Here is a 6,577-nt window from a genome sequence, read left to right on the forward strand (position 1 = left end):
TATCACTACACACCCACTAGGATGATTATAATAAAAAAGAAGACAATATAAAGTGCTGACAAGGATGTGGAGAACCTGAAACCCCCATACATTGCTGATGGAAAAATAAAATGATATAGCCACTTTGGATAACAGACTGGCATTTTCCTAACAAGTTAAGTACAAACTTACCAGGAAATACAACAATTCACTCGTATAAATCCACTCAGGAGAAATGAAAACATATGTCCAAAGGTATATATGTGAATGTTCATAGTGGTATTTTCCATAATAGCCCCAAACTTGAAACAACCCAAATGTCTGTCAGCTGATGAATGGATAAATAAAATGTGGTATACCCATACAATGGAATTCTACTCAGCAATTAAAAGGAGCCAAGTACTGATACATATTACAACATGGATGAATCTCAAAAACATATGCTAAATGAAAGAAGCCAGTTGGAAAAGACTATATTTGTATGACTCCATTTATATAAAATATCCAGAAAAGGCAAATTTACAGAGACAGTAAGCACACCAATGATTTCTTGGGGCTGGGAGTTAGAAAAGGGATTAACTGCTAATGGGCAGGAGGGAACGTTTTGGGGTCATGGAAATGTTCTAAAACTGGGTTCTAGTGATGGCTGCACAACTGCATCCATTGACTAAAATTCAGTAAGCTGTATACTTACAGTGAGTGGGTTCTACGGTATGTAAATTATACTTCAGTAAAGCTGTTAAAGGAAAACCCAGTAAGTGTCATATGTTTTTATGGGAGTGGGTCGAAGTGGTCATCTGAACTTTTTATCTTTACTTCAGTGCTGACATGTACTTCAAATATGCATCTATATCAACAGATGTGAATAATTCTTCACAGTTTGCAACGTCCCTAGCAGTTTTCAAATTTATTTGCTTTTCACACTAATCCTGTGAGAGAGGGTGCGTAAGTATTGAATCATAGACAACAAGCACTTTTCTTTTTCCTTTTAGCTTTGCTCTGAGGAAACTTTAAATACTGAATAGAGCATATGATTTAAAAATCAAGGCCGACCTGGATAATGTAATCTGAATAAACTAGATAACACACATTATCATTGCCTCAAGTACCCCAGATGCTTTTGAAAAGACAAGAATCTTCCATTTACCAAACTATTCTAAACAACAAGTAAGCCCCCAGCTGGAGACTCATTATGGATCGCCTTCGATAGACCTGGCTGAACAACCTCACCTACAGACCTGACCCCTTGTCCGGCTGCCCCACTGAAGCCTATGGTAGTTGTTCACTCTAAAGCATTTGCATTTATAAATACTGAAATGCATGTAATATAATTGTATATACAATTAGGCACACAATAGCTAACGTTACAGCAGCTAATATTCACTGGCAGAAACAAAGCTGCCAAAAAACAAGAATGGAACCTAGCGTATTTATTTGGTTCATAGCAAATCTGTCTCTACTATTTCTCTTGAAAGCTCAAAAGGAACTTAAACAATTCCAACTTAGCCTGAAGCAGAGAATGGCATGTTTAAAGAAATGTGACTTCTAAATAAAGTGTCCAATTATGTAATTTGAAAATGTAGGTGGCATATGCACAAATACCCCTAGACTAGTTAAAAACCACACGAACCTCACTTATTTTGATAGTACGTACACAAGGCAGGACAAAAAATCACAGACTTTCTCATCTAGCCCCAAATTTCATGCTCTGGGTTTATGAGAAGGTCAGCTTCTGGATCAATCTTTCCCCACTTCCTGCTCAAGGAGTTAGGTGTGAAAGGAGCTCTCAATGGCGGAAAAGGACCAGACTCTTCCAAACCAAAGTTTCAGCCTTCCACCCTCAGCCTCAGATTTGCTAATCTGTCTCCGTAACATGCTTATGCAACCTCTGCTTTCCAAGGAAGGCATGAATGCTTTGTGTATGTTAGTATGCTTTGTCTCCCTGTACGACCTCCTGAAATCCTTTTGCAGGAGACGTGTGTTGCTTAAGGATATTTCCACGATCTTCGATCTAACACAAGCTGTGTTTCTTGACTGTGACTGAATGTGAACCAGACTGGATTAGTCTAAACAAATGTAGAAATATTCAACTGATTTCAGTCAACAGTTAATCCTGATATTTTCAAATTGTAAAAGTTCCATATTAATTTATATAATGCAGCTCACAGAGTAGTTAAAAAACCATGTGACTCAAGGGCAAGAAGATCGTGTCTGGATCTGGAATTTACCCTTGTAACCATGGTGAGGTCTCTCAACTTCGAGGAACTCAGTCCTCTCAACTGAAAAAAAAAAAAAATTAGAATCTTGGGGTGGAATAGTCTCTAAAGTCCTAATCATAATTTGACAATCATTTCTTGAGATGTTACTGTTATTCTATAAAATAGAAATATTTATCTAAATAATTTCATGGAGGTCATATATATTTTGCCCTAACAGATCCTCTGACCTTTTCTGTACTGCTAGGATAAAAAAAAAAAAAGTAAGAATTTGAAAATCATAGACACAGAATCCAATTGCACTATCATAAAATGTCACAAAAGTTGCAGCCTGAGAGCAAGAATGATAAATACAGGAGCCAGATATTAATTGAGTGAGATTTCACAAACACATATACAGACACAGACAAACATACATACAGCTGCAAGGAAGAGGTATGTCATCTCCAACAGTGCCCTTTATTTTTTTCTTTTTTATAAGTCTACTTATATTGCACTGGCATTTGCACTTCCCTAGAGCTCCAGTGTTCCTCAAAGGTGCTTCTATGGCCCTTGAAAAGGTTAAAATTATTAAAACCTGTTTCTCCACTGCCTGCCCCCCAACACTCTGTTTTTGTCTGTTTTATTTATTTGGCTTCTATTTAATATATACATATATATATATTTTCTTTTTCAAAGAGTCCTTGGGTAAATGCAGTCTGAAAAACCACTGCATTACATAATGTAAAAGATTTTGCTTAAATGCTGTACTTTTTAAAAGTGTTTCATTATTATATATACTACTTAAAGTATAAATCATCCTACAAGTTTTTCCAGCAGAGACAAAGGTTAGAAAATAATTTCCTAAGGAAAGACTATAAATGACATGTTATATTTAATTTGAGAGTCCCTGTACAAGTCATCAAGTACTTTAATAACTATACAAATATTAATATTTGATATGAGGGATCTCCTAAGTTACAGCATAATCATAACTCTGGATTGATAGGGAGCTAAATGGGCAAAGCCTGTTTAGACAGTTGTAAGAGAAGGCAAAGTGTTTAATGAAACAAGTTTGATAGTCTTACCATCAAAAAACTGATTGATGGGCTTCCCTGGTGGCGCAGTGGTTGAGAGCCCACCTGCCAATGCAGGGACACGGGTTCGTGCCCCGGTCCAGGAAGATCCCACATGCCGCGGAGCGGCTGGGCCCGTGAGCCATGGCCGCTGAGCTTGCGCGTCCGGAGCCTGTGCTCCGCAATGGGAGAGGCCACAACAGTGAGAGGCCCGCGTACCGCCATAAAAACAAAAAACAAAAAACAAAAAAAAAACTGATTGATATTTGGTATAATTTAACTTATTTATTTATTTTTTTTTTGCAGGTGGACTCTCAACCACTGCACCACCAGGGAAGCCCTGGTATAATTTAATCTTTGCCAAAAAGAATTTTGAGAAAAGGAACAATCAGTAACTTAGGTTAATCCTCCATACTTCCCCTTCGGTCTAATTCATCTACCTTTTACTCTATAAATGGTCCTTTGGTCTGCTGGTTATAACAAGCTCTTTTTTGCACCATGATTTAAGTGATTAGTAGTTGGTTTTTAATTTTATTTAAGGACATGTGTCAATGTTGATTTGTAAATGTGTAAGTAAAAGACTACCCCACTTTGAAAATCGTTAACTTTCTAAATTGATTCAAAGAACGTAACAAAAGAGTAAAAACAAAAAAATAATCTTTGGGTCATTTTCTCTATGACTTTGAATCTATTTAGTGCATAGTTAGGTTCTATGTTACTGAGAGCCTGTATGAAATAAAGGAAAAGTTACTCTAGCCAAAGGGTTTTCTCATTTCAGTTCCTCAAAAGTCTGTATTTTCCCCATAATAATAGATTTAGATTCCTCTGTAAAATACTTTGGGGACCACGGAGATAAAGGGCTATAAAAATGACCACTACATTGGAATAAAGTAGAAAGGGGTCCTTCTTCTCCATGCAGAACACCCTCTAGTAAATAACCAGAGGTAGAGAAGCAGCTGGTATCACCGTGAAGATCACTGGAGAATGTCCTGGAGGACCCTGAGGAATGGAATCACTTCTCAGCTTTTTTCAAACCCCATGGAGCTGACAGCATGATATTCTTGCCAATTTGGGGTTGTAGCTCTTTTGGGTCTGACTTCCAGTAGGTTTAGATCACAGTACAAAGCAGAGTGAAAAAGATTTCCTTTATCTTTGATAAGGAGTTCATTTTCTCTTTTTGTTTTCTTCCTGCAAGAGAGCCTCTGTTTTTCTAAGTTCCACTCTATTCGAAAGGAAGGCGTTTGTAAGATCAGCAAGCTCATTCCATGGGGGGCTGATCCTCCCACAGTTCCCACTCCCACCTACTTTTGTCAGTTGTTTTTGTTGGGAACCGGATTTGAGCGGGGCAGATCTTCCAGAACAGGGTTTTGGCGTGATTGAGGGGGCATCCTAGGGGCTTGGAATGGAGCCACCTTATGCCACATTCCTTCTGCTGCTCTAAGTTTCCGTCCTGTCTCAACATACATACATACATGTCGCAGGCTCTCTGAGTTTTCCCTGAGGAAACAGCACAACCTGGAAAATTATAGCAAATGGCATCTCTGCAGGCTTGGATTCAAAAAGCACGTTAGTCGCTGCAGCAGGAGGAGATTTGCAGGTACACATGCTCAGAGAAGAAACAGGAATTGCTGACTATCCCGACACTATAATTTTTAAAAGAGCCTTAGAATCAACTATGTTGCTGGAAATGTAAAAACATTAGACAGCGAGGACAAAATATGATTCCACATAAAGATAAGGGAAACAGAACAGTGAGAATTAATTGCTTCCTTTAGGATCACTTAGATTTGTACAGAATGTTCATTTTGACTGTATTATATCATTTTAACCCTCAGAACTCGAGTCAAGTTGGTGGCAGAGTTCTGAAGCATTACTTCTCTTTGAATATTAGCAAACTAGGCTTCTAAAGATGATGGGGGAGAAGGTAAGGGGGTGGAGGGCGTGAAGAGATGTACTGAGCCTGCAGCCCAGAATTCAGTGACCCCTTTCCTCTCTCTTGTGTCCGCCACGACTGCACCACGTAGCGATGGCGGCCAGCTCGCAGGATCGCTCCGGAAAGACTCTGGCATATGCCACAGAAGAGGAGAAAGTTCCACAAACAACCCCCAGATCCCTCCGCCCAGGTCTCGTTACACCTGGTTTCTCAAGAGCGTATTGCTTAGCCAACCTTAATAATCCCAGAGGAACGCCAAGGCAGGAGGGTGGATTCCAAACTACCTTTGCCCTAATTTATTGAGGGCTTTAAAAGGAGAAAATAAAACTTTGAACTCAACTCATCTGAAGCTTTATGATTCAGGTGTGCTACTTGCCTTCAGGGGCACCAAAGATCACTGAAGTTGAAGTCACAAAAAAAATTCTGTGAGCTGCAGAACAGAAAAGCGTGTCCAGACCCGACCCAGCTGGTTCTCGTACCATATTAACTTGGCAGCAGGAGCAGAAGTCCCCGGCTCTGCCTCCATCCTCTTCTGATGGATAGGATTTCCTCTGCTTACAGCCCTTTAATCCTCCTCCTCGCCAGCCATCCAGAGTCTAGAAAAAAGTGACCATGGTGGGGACGGGAGAAGAAAGACAAGGATGAGAAAAGGAGGAAAGGAGGAAATAAAGATAGCTCGTGAGAGATGGTTGTAGAGAAAAATAATAGGTCAAGGATGAAGTCACTTCTAAGTTACGTAGTATTGAAACTTGGGAGTTTAAAAAGCTAGGCCTGCAAGTCTGAACTAGTCTGTATGACTTTATACAAATCGCACGACCTACTAAACCCTTTTTCCTTATGTTACTAGACAGATATTAATAGCAGCCCCATACCCTTGCATAAGGACAAGGTGAGTTGACTTCCGTGCAGGTGCCTAGCGTGGTGCTAGGCACCACGACAGGGGATGAATTTAACTCTGAACCTAAGATCCCACTATTCCACAAGAAAACAAGGCAAATGAGTGATAGTTCACGTTAGATGTAGCCCTTTTAGTTACAGGAGAAGCCAGGCCCAAAAAGGAAGGAACGGTTTTTGGCCAGCTAAAGGTGAAGTGGACTTTTCTCCCTCGCCCTGGGAAGTCGAAGCTTCCAGGGTTTTCTAGAGGCGACTTCTCGCACTTCTTTAGGGAGGTCCTGGAGCAAGGGCTGCCTTGGGATGATTCCTTCCCGCTGAATTCGGCTACGAAGCACCTTTCATAGAAAGAAGGGGCCCCTATTGGCAATACCTACCTGCGCAGTGGGTGCGTGTGTGAGTGCGCTTGCGCAGGTGAGTGCGTGGGTGTGAGTGTGCGCGCACGTGTGTGTGTGTGTGTGTGTCCGCCCGCCGGAGCCGGGCTTTGGGCAGGGTTTGGGTCG

The sequence above is a fragment of the Aethalodelphis obliquidens genome, unplaced genomic scaffold (assembly GCF_003676395.1).
Source record: "Aethalodelphis obliquidens isolate GAN/ISIS:26980383/991018 unplaced genomic scaffold, ASM367639v1 scaffold3, whole genome shotgun sequence".
In the NCBI taxonomy this organism is placed as follows: Eukaryota; Metazoa; Chordata; class Mammalia; order Artiodactyla; family Delphinidae; genus Aethalodelphis; species Aethalodelphis obliquidens.